The sequence below is a fragment of the Phoxinus phoxinus genome (genome assembly GCF_949152265.1).
Source record: "Phoxinus phoxinus genome assembly, chromosome: 7".
NCBI lineage: Eukaryota > Metazoa > Chordata > Actinopteri > Cypriniformes > Leuciscidae > Phoxinus > Phoxinus phoxinus.
This window is the reverse complement of record NC_136882.1, coordinates 11,800,633-11,818,509: the sequence shown is the minus strand read 5'-3', so window position 1 is coordinate 11,818,509 and position 17,877 is coordinate 11,800,633. Positions and strand designations below refer to the sequence as shown.

Below are 17,877 nucleotides of genomic sequence, written 5' to 3'. Positions count from 1 at the left end.
GCAGCATGCTGATGTCCCTGGGATCTGATCTCCTCATCCTGCTCATTTCAATGCCATAGGAAGAAAAAGATAGGAAGAAAAAGAAACAAAACCAACAAAAAACAGCTAGCTGAGAACTCAGCAGACACAAGATGATCGTCTCTGCAAGCAGTGTGTTTATGTTGTACCACAAATACAACACTTAAAGGAACACTCCGACTTTTTGGGACTTTAGCCTATTCACCTTAACCCCCAGAGTTAGATAAGTCCATACCTTTTTCATCTCCGTGCGTGCTATAAGTCTGTTTGACGCACCCACCGCTAGCCTAGCTTAGCACAAAGACTGGATGTAAATGGTTGCAGCTAGCATACTAATCCAAATAAGTGACAAAAATAACGCAAACATTTTCCTATTTACATGTTGTGATTTGTATAGTCACAGAGTGTACAAAAAACAAAGTCACATGAGACACAGACATATTTTAACCGTATAAATACTGGGAACTATATTCTCTGAAGGCGAAGCACTGCTACTTGGGCGGAGTGATAACCGCAGCACCTGAGACACGCCGTTGTTTCTTCTGTCAACAAAACCAGCATGACATCTCAGGTGCTGCGGTTATCACTCCGCCCAAGTAGCAGTGCTTCGCCTTCAGAGAATATAGTTCCCAGTATTTATACGGTTAAAATATGTCTGTGTCTCATGTGACTTTGTTTTTTGTACACTCTGTGACTATACACTCTGTGACTATACTATCTATCTCACATAGATTTCAACGGAGAAAAGTGAAGTCAATTAGAAGCACTCACTTCCTGATGGCTGGGCGAACTGCGCAGGCTCAAACTGAGCTTGATGACGTAGATGTGACGTGAGCAACCTGTCTGACAGTTGTCAGTCTTCTAGTAGCTGTGCCGAGAGAAATCTGAATCATTCTTACCTTTCCGAATCTCGCAGAGACGGAGAGCGTGAGTATTAGCTGTCCATGAGCTAGCAGCAGGAGCAACTTTATCACTCTCTATGGGCTTCTCCCTTGACTTTATCAGACTTTATGCCTCCACGTCCCCCCGATTGCCTGCAAGCTTCTCCGCCTGTCTACTCTGTAATTCTCGACTGTGCGACAGAGAGTCGAGTGGTTATGACGCAATCGTTAGCCTATTTTTACAAAAACGGCTTCTACGGGACCATAGCGTAAGATACAAAGTAATGGAGCCTTTTATACATTGTCGTGTTTCTTTAGAAATAAATAATGGACAAATGGAGTCTTTAAACGCCTCAGATGTAAAGTTATTCGCTGTCAAAGTGACGCCAAAATGAATGGGAGTCAATGGTATGCTAACAGGAGGTGATGGCTTGTTAGCCAATGGCGGCCCCCGGGGAGGCTTCGGTTTCCGGCGAAATCTTTTTATTTTTCGTTTTTTAGTTTTAATAAATTTGCAAAGATTTCAAACAATTCTTTCACGTTGCCATTATGGGGTATTGTTTGTAGAATTTGGAGGAAAATAATTAATTTAATCCATTTTGGAATAAAGCTGTAACATAACAAAATGTGGAAAAAGTTAAGTGCTGTGAATACTTTCCGCATGCACTGTATATGGTTGTTGTGGACACAACATTATGTTCAAAAACAATTGTGAATTATAATACATTTTATTTATACTGCACTTTTCTCAAAGCGCTACACAGGATAAGAATTATATTAAGAACTATTACAAAATAAATAACAGCAGTATACTAAATGACAATTGACAGCTTTAAAAAGATGAGTCCTTAGAGACTTCTTAAAACAGTCCAGTGTTGGGGAATTTCTCATGTTCTCATGCGGAAACAGAAAAAGCTCATCCCCCTCATAGACTTTAATGTAAATGAAGGCTGCTGAAGAGTACAAGAACCAGAAGAGCGGAGAGAGCGAGTCAAAAATAACGCCAAGATTGCGCACTTGAGACGATGGAGACACTGAATCGCAATCATAAATTATTAAATTATTAAATTTATGCAAAGCCAGGCATAACAACAAATAAAAGTTTAGCTGTTTAAAAACAGTCTGCATTGTAGACATGAATATTAATGTCCCCTATTAACAACTGATCAAATAGAACTCAACAAAGTCAACAGTTCAGCAAGTTCAGAGAAAAACCCAGAGTTGGGGGGCAATGAATAAGTACAACAAGTACAGGTAAAATGCCATTCATTTTGACCACCAAGCACTCAAAGGAAGACATTACAGGAATAGTACAGCCAAGGGCGTAGGTTTGGTCTCAGTTTTGGTGGGGACATCCCACCCCCACACCACCCCCTTATTTTTTCAGCCAATCAAATGACGGTGTTCCTGTACTGTCGTCCTGGCCATGGGAATCGATGCAAATAGCTGCAACAGGGTTTTTTTCCTGGCTCAAAACTAGGCGGAGTTGGTAAAATTCTGATGATGTATTTTATTAAAAAGATAATTTAATTTGTATTTTTCATATACCAACATATAGCCTACTCTGTTTTCCACAGTACTTTTGTGGGTGGACCTCGGTATCTCTAGAGGGGTCCGGGGGCATGCCCACCCGTAAGAAAATTTTGTACATTTTAAAGATAAATTCATTAATCTGGTGTACTTTGAGTCACCAGAATCCACTGTTAAAAATAAATAATCCACCCGCCCAAACCTATGATATTCTCTGATTTAGATATCTGATCATCACATTACAATTATTCAAATTATCAGTGTTAAGCATGATAATATGGTAAAATGTCACACTGTAGTAGGGTGATTTAAAAATAACATTTATTTTAAATAAAAGTTCTTCTTTTGGCAAAATTACATTTCTTTAATAGCCTAAACCGAGGCTTTACTCCCTTCAAACTTAAATTGTCAATGTGTCATTGCGTCGCTGTTGGAAAACAATCTTATCAGAATATATATATTTTTTACCTTTATAAAGGGCATTTTCCCCCTAATTTTATTAAATGTATGCTCAGTCAGCGCCAACGCTCCCACCACGCGCTGAAAAATTGCCTAATGAAAATCAATAATAATGGCGATATTATTTCAGTATAGAAACACAGACATCACGGGAGTCTCCCGCGCATATTGATAGCGGCTCACTGATGCCCGCGAATTAGTTAAAATCTCCCGGAATCGCGAGCGCGCCCGCGAGACAGAGACTGTGCTCCAAACCGCGTAGCGCGTGCACGGCAGAGAGGAAGAGAGAGCAAGAGACCGCGGCACCGCGCGCGTGTGCCTCAAGAAGCGCATGTAATATGTTTGATGGACACAGGACAGAATGGACACAGGAACCCAACAGAACCGTCACGGTGGAAAAAGTGTATCTGAGCATGTGACTGTCTATCCGAGTTTTGTCCAAAGCAGAAGGCGGTACCTAATTTGACGGAGGCGGCCGCCTCGTAATTCTCTCACAAATATTGGTGGGGACAATTTTGTCATTTTAAAATATTGATTGGGACTAGTACCTAGCGTCGCCCCCTAAACCTACGCCCATGAGTACAGCAATATCAGATCTATATAAAATTGCAAGAACGCACCTGTACCGGTGAAGTCTGTCAGTGTATATCCATGTGGCATGGCCAGATTTAGATTGTAACAGCCATTTGGGTGATGCCAAGTCAAAATTTCTTTCCAGAATGATATAATGAAGCAATGCTGATTTCTTGTTCATTGAACACACGTTTAATTGAGCGAGTCTAATTTTGGAAGTTACATTCTTGCCGCACTTCTCAGAAGACGAGAAAGAGCAAGCGCAAAATGCGGCATCGGCATCTCGTAGCGGCACTTCCGGTGGCATCTGGTTTCGGACACCCAAATGGCTGTTCCCAGTTTTTTTTGGCTTTTAGTATGAATATGTTAGCCTTACTGTTATCTATAAGCTAGCTCCAAAACAATGACAAAAGTCACATTTAGAAGACCAAACCCAACATTGAAAATGAAAATCAGGTTGATGTCAGAATCCAATGTAAGATTGACGTTAATCTCCAACGTTGGACAGACGTTGTATTGTGGTTGAAAATCGTGTTGATGTCAGAAACCAACATCAGTCGAGTTCTGACGTCAACCAGACTTTCATTTCCAACCATAATGCAACCCCTGCAACCAAGATCTTCCCTGACTGACGTTACTACTTTCTACTCAAGGACCTTCCTTCACACTTTTTCTTTTCATAATCAAAGTCTCCACTTAAACAGCTCTTTCCTAAGCATTAAACAAGTCATTGTTTGCATTTGCAGAGCACTTTGATGCAGTTTAAGACATACTTAGTTTTAAAGTTAGCCATAAAAAAGAGCACCACTACAGGGATACATACCTGTCCTGTATGTTTATTATGTTTATACACATTTGATAGATGGACACATATTATTAGCGGGCTTTTTAAAAATGAACTTTAAAAATAAAAATAATAATGTAATTTGTAATCAGTTGTTTTTATTACAATATTGAAAAAGCACTGTAAAGACAGATAGTATTGTAAGAAGAGGCAAAACAAAACCTACCCACCTCACAATGCAACTTTGTCGCCATCTTTTTATAACAACTTATAAAACCCTTACTTATTTTACATAGGTAAGAATTAGCTGATACCTGCATCTGACAGAATACAATAAAATATATTCTAATCAGCTGAAGAAACATTCTTGCAAGTGACTTTTTATTGTGTTTCAAAAGATGAACCTACAGTCAATAAAGAAACAAGGGAGTCCCCTACAAGAGAAATGGGAGAAAAACAAAGGGTAAGAGCTGAGTTATGTGCAGATTTGCTGCTTGATAGTTACATCCTCCAATTATTCCTGTTTTCGTGGTAAAAATGAAATTTACAATCTGAATGGTAACATCCACTTATCCCATATAAAATGCTTATACAGTAACTTTGGTCCATGTAAATTTTTTTGCTTTTCTTTGCTTCTGCTGCTGGTAACCAAGGCTGAGCTTTTTAGCTTTTTTTTAATTCTGACGGCTTCATGGAATGTCATATTTTTTTCTTTGCATGACTGGATCTTTATATAATTGCAAAATGTTATTCTCTATACTTTGTTAATTCTCAATGAGAACTTCTGTAGACGTACTGTATGACATAAATAAAGTCAAACTGGTTAGTATTAAGTGAAACTGCTAATGCTGTTTTTGGAGTTAATTTAATCCTCCTCAGCTGAGATCTTGAGAGATTTAATGTCTTATTTTATCTTCAGTTGATTTCACAGGCTGTGGTTGGAAGTCAGTTGTAGTTGTTCTCTTTCCTTCATTACTTCTTGTTAACAGCAGGGGTAAAGGGTTTAACATGGGGATTATAATGTAGGGTTTATAATGTAAAAAAACATTGTTGTTGTTTTTGGGTTTTAATGTTATTTTACTTTAGACATATAAATTCACCAGTCTATTTTTGTAATTTTATAAGCATTTTATAAATATTTTCTGTATTTCAAACATACAGAAAAAATCTGTCAAATAAATGGCAAAACTATTTAAATTAAAATGTACAGTGTACTTTTCACTTAATTCTCTGCAACATGTTTAGCACATAAATAACATTACACCTTTTATTTTACAGAGACCTGCTGTTGGAGAGCATACAACAGAATGTGAGGGAACAGATGAGCATAAAATATTACAAGGTCAAAAACACTCTTTCACAGATTGCATCTTGACAAGCATCACTATAAACTGAGATCTGGAAATGTTCTTCAGTTAACTGCACATTCATTACTGTCCCACAAGTCCTGTACTGAAGAGAACCTGATTGAGACTTTCATTCAAAAGCTTTTCATGATGGACTACCGAGCAAGACACATTAATGTTGAGGAGACCAATGATGAAGGTCACACTGAACAAGGCAGCAATGATTCATTTACACATGAAGGAGATTATGATAATATGCTTTTCGAATTAATGTCTAACAGAGAAACAAGTAAACCTCACCCGGTTCACCCGATGGATGTTCAGATGGCTGGGTTTCATTGTGCTGATGGTTTCCTGAAGCAGCTGATGGTGACTAAATTGTCCCAGTGTCAGTACGCTCTGCCTCTGCTTGTTCCTGATCCATTCACACAACAGATTGAGTTTCATCTCTGGACATTCAGACAAATCAACAAGAGCTGGAAGATGAGAAGCACCGACAATGAAACCATCAGTCGAATCCACCCGATCTGCAAGGTACAAACTCCAATGGTGGCATTCTTCAGGTTAGGCTATGTGTCCTCATCCAAGTCTCAGCTGATGAACAGCCTGATCAATGAGAAACACAACACGTTCTTCCACAGGAACTGCCCAGGCAGCAGCAGAACCAGAGACCTGATGGATGGAGTGGTGGAGATCGCCTGGTTCTGCCCTTCTGGATCATATGATGATAAATTCACTAACTGTGTTGCATTCTGTAATCTACACGGTGATGCAGGGCAGGCGACCATGAGAAACAGCTGCAGATCCTCACAGAAATGGCCTCAGTCAATGTTGTTCTTCTACCACAACTGGACATAAGCGCAGAAAAGTTCAAGAACCTATACAAGGACTCAAAGCCACTCATTTTTCTTTTTGCTGAGAATGATTCAGCATGCACTGAGACACGGAAAGGGAAATTCAAAATCGGGTTGAAAAACAGAAATCAGTCTGAAGTATCTGAAGAACTCAGAAGAGCTATAACTGACTGTCTTTCAGAATCATCTTCCACTTTCAGACTTGAAGATGTGTCCAAACACTCACATATCAGAGTAGATGAGAAAGATGATGATGACTGCAGAAGAGGAAGAGAAGCAGCACAGCAGATGATTAGTTTCCTGGAGAAGAAAGATCTGAGAAGAATCAAAGAATCATTTCTGCCTCATCAGGGGAAACTGTGGCATCAGTGGAGTCAGAAGAACAAAGAACTACATCGACCTCAAGGAGATGAACTAGAAATAGAAATAAGTAGAAAGCAAATAGAAATGAAGAAAATCCGTCAACAGCAGCATGAATCTGACATCAGTGAGTTTATGCAGTTCTTTATTAAAGAAATGAACTCAGATGCTGCAAATAAGATATTTTTCATTAAATGGCTTGGAATTCTCCTGGATGAATATATCTCAGCTGACCTTTATGCTCTACATCATAAGTATAATGAAAAATGGTCAGCAGTCTTAAAAATGAAAGAGAATCATCATGAATATCTGAACAACTGACAGTTGAACAAACTGAACTTGAGAGAACATTTGAGGAACTTCAAGCAGCAACCTTTGGTTTGGAGCACATCATCAGGGAGATCGGTCAGATCTACGAATCATGTTTATCTGTGAAGAAGAACAAGAAAGAACTACAGTTTAATTTCTCTTCTCTCCCGACACTTGCAGCAGAGATTATGATCTCTGGACTTCCACTGGAGCTGATGGATGGAGATGCTGCTCAGGTTGCTGTGATCTGGATCTCTGCTGTTCTAGATGAACTTATCAACATACTGGGAGACCAGAGAGTCTTTGTGCTGTCAGTTTTAGGGATTCAGAGCTCTGGGAAATCCACTATGCTGAATGCCATGTTCGGACTCCAGTTTGCCGTCAGTGCTGGCAGGTGCACCAGAGGAGCTTTCATGCAGCTGGTCAAAGTGTCAGACGAGATGAAAACACAGATGAAGTTTGACTATATTCTGGTTGTTGATACTGAGGGTCTACGTGCTCTAGAACTGGCTGGAAGGTCAACTAGACATCATGACAATGAATTGGCCACATTTGTTGTTGGTCTTGCAAATCTGACATTGATTATCGTCTTTGGAGAAAACCCATCTGAGATGCAAGACATTCTTCAGATTGTTGTTCAGGCCTTCCTGAGGATGAAAAAGGTCAGATTGAATCCCAGCTGTGTGTTTGTACATCAGAACGTTTCAGACATCACAGCTGGAGAGAAAAACATGGAGGGAAGGAGACGACTGCAGGAGAAACTGGATGAGAGGACAAAACTCGCTGCTAAAGAGGAAGTCTATGAGGCAGAATGTTTCAGTGATGTCATTGCATTTGATGTACATAATGATGTGAAGTATTTTGCTCAGCTCTGGGAGGGCAGCCCACCTATGGCACCACCAAACCCAAAGTATTGTGAGAATATTCAAGAACTAAAGAAAACAGTTATGTCTCATGCCTCAAAATCACATGGAATAAGACTGGCAGCCTTAAAATATTGTATTAAAGATCTCTGGGAAGCTTTACTTAACGAACAATTTGTTTTCAGCTTTCAAAATTCTCTGGAGATTGCAGTATACAAGAAACTAGAGACCGAATACGGCAAGTGGTCCTGGAGTCTTCGCAGTGCCATGATGGAAACTGAGAACAAACTACACAACAAAATAGAAAATGAAACAATTCATGAGCTTGAAGAAACTGATCTTGAAAGAGAACTGAAAGAGACAAGTGACGAAGTGACCAAATCAATCGCAGAATTATTTGAGAAAGATCCAGATGCAAATATACTAATACAGTGGAAAAGTGTTTTTGAGATAAAAATCCAAGCGCTTCAAGAAACCATTATTAGAGATACAAAAAGGAAATTAAATGGGATTCTTCAGCAACGAGACTTGAAGAACGTGATTGATGCTCAGAGGACACATCATAAAAACACTCTCTATGAAAAGAGCAAAGGAGTTGCCTTAAAACTCAAAGACAAAGCAAATGATGAAGAAACACTGAAGAAAGAGTTTGATATATTTTGGACACAGTGTGTGAAGAAGATCATCAGAGTCTCTCCTCCAATCAAAGAGATTGACATACTGAGAGATGTGAAAACTATCCTTAGTGACATCTATAAAAGTGCTCCTGTAGGTGAGAGCAGTGAGAGCATGGATGTTTTTTCTGTACCTAAGTATTCAGATTATGTACAGTTAAAGAAATCCAGTGGACTTAAAGGACATACAAAAAATGACATCAAAGCAGTTAAAGAGAATTTTGGTTACATTTTATCTCAAGAGGACGAAGCCCAAATAAGTGCACTAGTCACAGATGTTGCTCAGCAAATAGACAAAAGGATCATTCTATTTAACATCGCAAAAATGGGTTACAATAAAAGCTGCATTCAACAACTCACAGATTATATCAAGGTAAGAGAAAGACAACATCAGGAGGGACGAGTGGAATATGTGTTCAAGAATGAATTCTTCATCGATTTTGTTTACTCAATATTTAAGAGAGCAAACAAGATATTCATTCAACAACACAGAATGTTCAGGGAAGACAATGATCCTGGTCTCTATTTGGAGAAGAAGAAAGAAGAGTACTATAGTATTTTCCAGAAACACCTGCATGGAGCAACATCAGCTACCATTTTTGGTGAGATCATCTGTCAGGGACTTATAGGGCCCATTGAGCAGAGTGTCTACAAGAAGACTGCCAGAGATCTGACATCTGAACTGAGAACAAACTGTGAATCACTGAATGGAAACAGATCAAATCTGGAAAAACACATCCTGACGTTTCTGGCAGAAAAGGAAAATTTTTCTGCATACATGGACTACATCAATTATCCCAAACTACACTTAATGAATTTCATTTCAGATGAAGTCAGTAGGTACATCATTGATACGTTCACTGTCAGTGTTTTACCCAAGATGAAGAAGAACATTGAACTCCTGCTGCAGTTCATCATTGAAGCAGCACATAAATCTACTAGACAAGTTCAAATGAACAGTGGAGATGTTGATTTGTGGTTGAAGAGTTTCACACAGGAGCTTTCAGGTATGCTGATCTTCTCTAAAAAAGACCTCAGTGGAGTGAAACTCGATGGTGTTGATGATTTCAGCCTCCTAGAAGATGTGATAATAAAGGAACTTCCTGATATGTTGTCAGACGTCAGCTGTAGATTCAGTGCTAAAACTTTTGATGAAAAACTGGACCTGAAGTTCAGACCAGACGAGATTCTGATTGATCACTTCTGTCAGTGCTGTTGGGCTCAGTGTCCGTTCTGTAAAGCCACCTGCACCAACACCACTGAAAACCATGATGGAGACCACAGTGTTCCTTTCCACAGAGTGACTGGAATTATTGGAATGCATTATGATGGAACACAAAATCTTTGTTCAGATATTTGCTTAACTATAGTGAAAAGTAAACGTTTTTTTAAATCATCAGACACGTGGTTTCCATTTAAACAATACAGAACAGTTTATGCCAATTGGAGCTTTACATCAAACTCTTTAAGGTGGCTGTACTGGAAGTGGTTTGTCTGCCAATTCCAGAAACATCTAGAAATGTACTACGAGAAGTCATTTGAAGGGAGTGGTAGTATCCCAAAATTGTGGAGATTATACTCAAAAGCTGAAGCAATCAAGAGTTTAAATTTGTACACTCCTTCTTCATCTTTTTTTGTTTTCCAAAACCTTAACAAATAAGATAATAGGCCGAAGGAATTGAACTGTAGGGATGTCTCAACAGTTTGATGATGAAAATTACTTCTTTTTTTTCAGTGTAGCAGAGACTAGGACAAGAAGCATCCTGGATTTGATTGAGTTAGAAAAACGAATTGAACAATAGAGCATTCTAAACGCAAATGCAAAAGTTTCATGCCCATAATGTAAATAAAGATGTTTCTAATTGAAGAAATATATTGTGTCCATTCTAATAAAGCCCAGGGCACCCTAAGAATCATTATGAGATAAACAAAGAGGAAATTTTATTCGATTCTTCATCAGTGAGACGTGAAGAAAGAGACCGATGCTCAGAAGACCTTCATTTAAAGAACAAAGAACTTTAAACTCAAAGACTATGAATGTGTTCTTGTATGGGAGAGCAGAGGGCTTTCATAGAAAGTAGTTGTAAGGATTGCCTATGTAAAATTATTCTGATTATTATTCACCATTATTGGAGGTGGTTGAGGAGATCCCCCCTTCTATGTAAAGCGCTTTGAGTGCTGGGAAAAGTGCTATATAAATGTAATTAATTATTATTATTTTTATTAATATGTCGTTAAAGAAATCCAGTATACAGTATGTACAAGACATTTAAAAATGCAATCAAATTCACTCTCTAAAAAGGATAAACTGCAAAGGAGAACTTTTGTAACAGATGTTGCTCATTAAACAGAAAACTTATAATTTAATTTAACATGTAACATTTAGCAAAAAATTACTACAACATCTGCATTTAAATACTTAAGGCTTAACGTCAAATGTGTAAAGGCAAGCAACTGAGGATTTAATACTTGTACAAGAGTTCTTGTGAAATTGCATATAGTTGATTAGATAATATCTAATCTAAAGTTGTTGTTTTTTTTTGCAGTGAGTCTTTTGTTGTTTGAGTTTTCATTTTTTTTGTCACCTAGAGTGAAATTTTGTTGCATATGCGAGTGATTTACTTGCATCGTTGAGGGTTGCAGTTTGTGCTTAATAATGTTCTAGATAATAAAATTGTCTGCTTTAAATTATTCTTATAAATTATTGTTTCACACTTGGGACAATGACTAATTTTTGTGACTATTTGTTCACCAGATGTAACAAGAGAGCTTCCTAACTCTTTTTTTTCAAAATAGTTTTTCCTTTTCCTTATTGGAAGTTGCAGTTTGCGGATTTGACGGAGGTTCTTATTGGGGTATTAACAGTGTGGAAACATCATTTCATAAAAATCTGTGTTATTTGTTGATTTGATATTCCATGCAGAAAAAAACAATAAAGAAATTTGAAATAAAGATATTCAATATAAAAAGATCACTTTTTCCTATAACACATACCTGTTTAAAATGCACGACAGGCACACAAACAGTTACTCTGGCTGAAATAGACAATTAAGCAGTTTATATTTAAAAATATATATATATTGTAAATTAACATTTGGATGTAAATATGGTCCTAATCTTAAAATAAATTATATTTCATGACAAAATGTACTATTAAGTTTGTTATTTATCAGTGAAACAATCCCTGAATGATTTTCCTCTGAGTCATCAGTGATCACATAGTGAAAACACAGGCTGACAGCGCTGGAAGCAGCTAACCCATCCTACACATTTTTGTTCAAAGAACATTTTCCAAACATTCAGTTTTGGTAATGAGAATGTTAAAAACATTCTTGATGTTAGTGAAACATTTTTTTTTTTTTTTGAGGTTAGTGTAATCTTGGTCCACTGAAGGCAAGTTTGTAGAACCCAAGTGCAGTTTATTCACACAAAACAAGATCAAACAAAGGCAAGGCATGAAATTCAAAACAAAACCATGAACATACGTAGACATGGCGCTTACCAACTGTGGTGACACAAAACAATACTTGACAAAGTAACAAGGCAAACATGAGGGCTCATATAAATATACAAGACAAGGGACACCTGTGCACAATGATCAGACAATAAACCAACGACAACATGACACATTCACAAGGGAATCACATGACAAGACATGAACCAAAACGTACTCGGTTACCTAACATAACCTCGGTTCTCTCTAGTAGAGGGAACGAGTACTGCGTAATAGCATTACGCTACGGGTAAAGTCATCTTTTCTCGAGATTTGAAGCCAAAATATTATCCTTAATTTTTGCAATTAAACGCAGTGCAGCAGCAGGCCCAGAATGGGGGTGGCTTAGCGTATAAAACGAAGGGCTCAGGGACTGCAACCCTAGTTTTCATCGACTGAAGCGAAATGAGCTCGGGGTGCGATCACGGCAGGTTACGCAGTACTCGTTCCCTCTACTAGAGAGAACCGAGGTTACATTAGGTAAACGAGTACGTTCTCTTACGAGAGGTTCTCTCGTATTGCGTAATAGCATTACGCTACGGGAACCCCTTGTCAACGCCGTGGGCACCAAGCATCCACTGCATAAGTCCCAGGGAGGGAAACACCCGGGGGACACAGATAAGTATGAAAAAGAGGCCAACAGAATAGGGCCGCATATGTACATAAGCACACAGTAGGGAATATATAGAGCGGCACAGCCGGTCTGTACTGGATTTTATCAACCCTTATAGTGCAGCTCAACCAGGAGAGTTGAATCGAGACTTTTAGACTGACAGAAGTCTAACCTGCAAGGCGGGAACTTCCAGGTTATAGAACCTAACAAATGTAGAGGGGGAGGCCCAGCCTGCCGTTGTACAAATGTCCTGAATAGAAATCCCGCTGGACCAAGCCCACGATGAGGCCATGCCTCTATAGGAATTAGCCCTGACGCCCAGAGGGCACTGCAGGTCTTTAGACGCATAAGCTGCCACTATCCATCTGGACAGGCTGTGTTTCGAGGCGGCGAGACTAGGCTTGGGAATCGGTTCCAGGTTCCGGTTTGGAACCGGTTCCAAACGGTCCGATCCATCGGAATCGTACACGTCCACACGTTAACGATTCCACTAACGATTCCGAATGTTCCTTTCCATAGGGCTAGGCGATAAATAGATTTTATTGATTAACTCGAATGTGTAGTGTACGTCGTCGATATGTTTGAAAGGAAATCGGTTTTCTCTTTAACATCCGCCGACGCTTGCTCTGGGCTCCCGCAGTTCTGAACGCGCTCAGCGCGTTTGCCATAGAGATACATAAACAACAAAGCAACTGAACAAGACCGCGGCTGCACAAGCACACCCGCCAAAAACATTTATAAACTGAATCTGCACTGCAAGGGCTGCCAACTCACGAATTCACCGTGAGACTCACGCAGTTGTCACTTTCCACACGCTCTCACGCCACACATCCATTTCTCACGCAGAGAAAATCACGAAGCAAAGAGGAAACTGACACCGACAGAGAAGGTTACGGTACTATTGACATTAAACTAATTCTCAGCTCTCAGATTCTGTCAATTTAATTACAAAATTCAAACAATAAACACCATTTTGGTGCTTGTAAATGTGACGTGACAGATCTCAGTTCAAGCGGCAATTGAACCGATCATCTGTTACTACTAACTTAGTTAATAGTAGGCTAAATTAACTTCGAATGATCAATAGGTAATTTGAAAGATACAGTTCAACTTACCGAAATGTAATAAAATCGATCGATCAAGTGTTTTTCAACCGGAGAAAGAGGTCCATAAACACTAAACAGCTCAGTAACATAACGTTACGTTCACCTCAGGAAAGCCATTTAATAATCATAGCACGTAGGTAGACTTAAAAAAGTTGTCTGTAGAGAGGAGTGTTTTGCTAAATATGATAACTATATTTCATATTTATTATATTTTTACCTATAGTCTATCATTAAAATATTATAAGGTTGTCATAAAAAAACGCATTTTATTGTAATTTGAGATGCTATTTTTAACCTTTAATAATAATACCAGCTGACAGGGCTCTGTATGTTTACAGCATTAGGTGAGTTTTTTATGGAGGAGAAAAATTAACATAACACATTAACGCATCTACTGTAGGCCTACCTAATATTTATCCAAAGGAATCGATATTGAATCAAGATCAGAATCAAATCACAAGAATTGAATTGAAATTGTGAAATTTGTGTCAAGCAATAATAAAAACAGTAGCATAGGCCTACCAGTCATTGTACCATGTAAACATTGTGTTGTCACTAAACTTAATACAATTCTGTTTAGTCACCAACTGTTTTGACAATCACAATACACTTATAATTGTGATGCAAGTTTTTTTTTTTTATGTTTACATCCCCCCCAATCCCAATCCACCAATTTTATGTTATTGTCACAGGTCGAGGTGGGCCAAGCCAGACTGCACCCACCCCTAGACCAGGATCACCCTGAGGAGCGTGTCAAAGGAGGAGGCAGGAGACAGGAATAAAAAGAATGACAGGCTTTATTAAATATAAAAACAATTTGAAAATCCTAATCTAAAATTCCTCTTCCTTCCTCTTCCCAGGAATCCAAGGCAAGTGGGGGGTCAGGCTCACTTCCTTCTGGCGCTGGTGCCAACTCGCAGTGGTAGGTACTGAACAGGTGGGTATCGCAGGTGAGTAATTGAGTCAAGCTTACTTCCTTCTGGCGCTGGTGCCAACTCACAGTGGTAGATACTGAACAGGTGGGTATCACAGGTGAGTGGGGGGTCAGGCTTACTTCCTTCTGGCACTGGTGCCAACTCCCAGTGGTAGGTACTAAACAGGTGGGTATCGCAGGTAAGTAAATGAGTCAGGCTTACTTCATTCTGGCTCTGGTGCCAACTCACTGAACAGGTGAGTATCACAGGTGAGTATCGCAGGGGAGTAGGTGGATCAGGGCTCACAGGAGTTGTAAAGGGTGGGCACTTCGCACCATACAGGTGGGTTTCAGGGCTACAGCAGACTCAAGTCGCAAGCGGAGCGGGGCTTTGGCTGGCACAGACAGAATCAACACTTCAAATAGAGGTGAATAGCTCTCACATGGGTGGCAGGAGACAGAGTCAATAGCTGAACAGGGCTTTCACTGGGACAGACAGCATTCAAACTTCAAGCAGAGGTAAACAGTTCTCACGTGTGTTGCAGGGGACAAAGTCACAAGCTGAGCGGGCGTTCACTGGAACAGACGGAGTCAACGCTTCAAATAGAGGTGAACAGCTCTCACGTTGGTGGTAGGAGACAGAGTCATAAGCTGAGCAGGGCTTTCACTGGGGCAGACAGCACACAAACTTCAAGCAGAGGTAAACAGTTCTCACGTGTGTTGCAGGGGACAAAGTCACAAGCTGAGCGACGTTCGCTGGAACAGACGGAATCAACACTTTAAATAGAGGTGAACAGCTCTCACATTGGTGGTAGGAGACAGAGTCATAAGCTGAGCAGGGCTTTCACTGGAGCAGACAGCACACAAACTTCAAGCAGAGGTAAACAGTTCTCACGTGTGTTGCAGGGGACAAAGTCACAAGCTGAGCGACGTTCACTGGAACAGACGGAATCAACACTTCGAATAGAGGTGAACAGCTCTCACAGGGGTGGCAGGAGACAAAGTCATAAGCTGAGCAGGGCTCTCACTGGGACAGACAGCATAAACTTCAAGCAGAGGTAAACAGTTCTCACGTGTGTTGCAGGGGACAGAGTCACAAGCTGAGCGACGTTCACTGGAACAGACGGAATCAACACTTCGAATAGAGGTGAACAGCTCTCACAGGGGTGGCAGGAGACAAAGTCATAAGCTGAGCAGGGCTCTCACTGGGACAGACAGCATAAACTTCAAGCAGAGGTAAACAGTTCTCACGTGTGTTGCAGGGGACAGAGTCACAAGCTGAGCCGGGCTTTCACTGGGACAGACAGCATACAAACTTCAAGCAGAGGTAACCAGTTCTCACGTGTAGTGTGCACACGGGGGCTTTTCCTTCTGACATCCAACAGGTGACTGCAATCGATCTTGCTAGACTCTTATGATGGACGGTAGACCAGCATAACACATGGGGAGTGCACGGCGATAAAAGGTAAATCTTCCACACACACACGACAGTCCAATTCCAAACATGCAACGTGATGGGAAACGTCAATTTCAGCACTACAAATCCACTCTTCAAGTGCAAAGTAAGGCCAACACTCACCCAGAGGTCTCGATCTGAAGAGCCGATGATAGTCAGAGTTGGGACAGATGCGGTGAATAATTTCCTCACCACTACAAGCGGCTTCACTTCGCTGGTTTCAATGGCCGAGGGGGAGGCTAGAGATCGACAAGGAATCAGTATATTTCACTCAGTGCGATGTATACAACGTGATCCAAGCACTTCAAACCAGTATCCAATTTAGTGTAGAAAACATGCGGTTATGAGATTCACTTTGTCAATCGCTCATCTCACTCTTTCCCAGTCCAGACGACGAATTCCACTCTTCAAAACTGCCCTCGGATCCCACAAGCAACACTCCTCTTCTTTCACGATGGTCCTTCAGCTGCAACACTCCACAAACATTTCCCAACGGGAGAGAACCACACCAGATCGCCGGGGGAAGACAAAGAAACAACCACACAACGCGGAGGGAGAACACACAGCCTTCTCTTTCTCTTGTGTTTTATCCTCTCCAAACACTGGCGCCACCTCAATCAGGCACTCAAAGTGAAGTCCCCGCACCTGTTGCCAATCTGCCATTTAGTTGTCATGACGACAGACACACACACAAGCCCGGGGACAGTGTTACACTAAAAGTGTCCCGGCGGGAACACTTCTCTGATGGGATTAGTTCCGGGGATTATTTGTCACCCCGTGACATACCCCCCTGCCAAACCGTTCTAGTCCCGAGAACGGTCTCCAGTCACCCAGTCTCCGTACCTGGCTGGAGGCTGACCCCGATTCTCTCGCTGAGAACGTCGTGGTGGGGAGATGGGTGCTTCAGGTCGTGGTCCTAGGCCTAGGCCCCTCGGGATCACTGCCCATCCTACCAGCGGGGGCATCCAAGGCGTCTCGGCCGGTGGGTCCTCTACCACTGGCTTTGGGTAATTCGGGCAAGGGCGGATCAGGTTACGGTGTAACACCCGTTCGGGGCCCGTCTTCCCTTCGGGCCGTAGGGCATATACAGGTTGGTCCGGATGGGGTTGTCGCTGAACGACATATGGCTGGGCCTCCCATCGGTTGCTCAATTTTCCCTTCCCTTGTCGACGATTATCCCGTAGCAGCACCCTCTCCCCGGGCAGTAGCGGGGCTTCTCGGGCCGTCCTATCATACAATCTCTTGTTCTTTACCGCCGCCTGATTAATCCGGCCAGCGACCTGTTCGTATGCGGACTGGAGGCGTCGGTGATGGTTCGCTACCCAGTCGGACAGACTACTTCCCTCTTCTCCCCCAGTGGTTCCCATAAGCATATCCATTGGGAGCCTCACATGTCGGCCGAACATCAGGTAGGTAGGGGCATAACCGGTGGTACTGTGTATGCTATTGTTGTACGCCTGCATCACGGCTGGGAGCCGATCAGCCCAGTGGCCCTGCTGCTCTTCCTCCAAGGTTCCCAACAAGCCCAGCAAGGTTTGATTGAATCGTTCACACCCCCCGTTCCCTTGAGGATGATAAGGGGTCGTATGGGTCTTCTTACATCCGTACAGTTGGCATAATTCATGAATCACCTTTGACTCGAAGT

The 17,877-nt window shown here is 41.1% G+C and overlaps 1 pseudogene across 1 annotated transcript; it reads left to right on the top strand.

Annotated features, from left to right (window-relative positions):
- The first annotated feature begins 5,670 nt into the window (after positions 1 to 5,670).
- Positions 5,671 to 11,607, top strand: LOC307002368 (interferon-induced very large GTPase 1-like; annotated as a pseudogene). Its single transcript has one exon. The product of its transcript is annotated as an interferon-induced very large GTPase 1-like (transcript).
- The last annotated feature ends 6,270 nt before the right edge of the window (positions 11,608 to 17,877 follow it).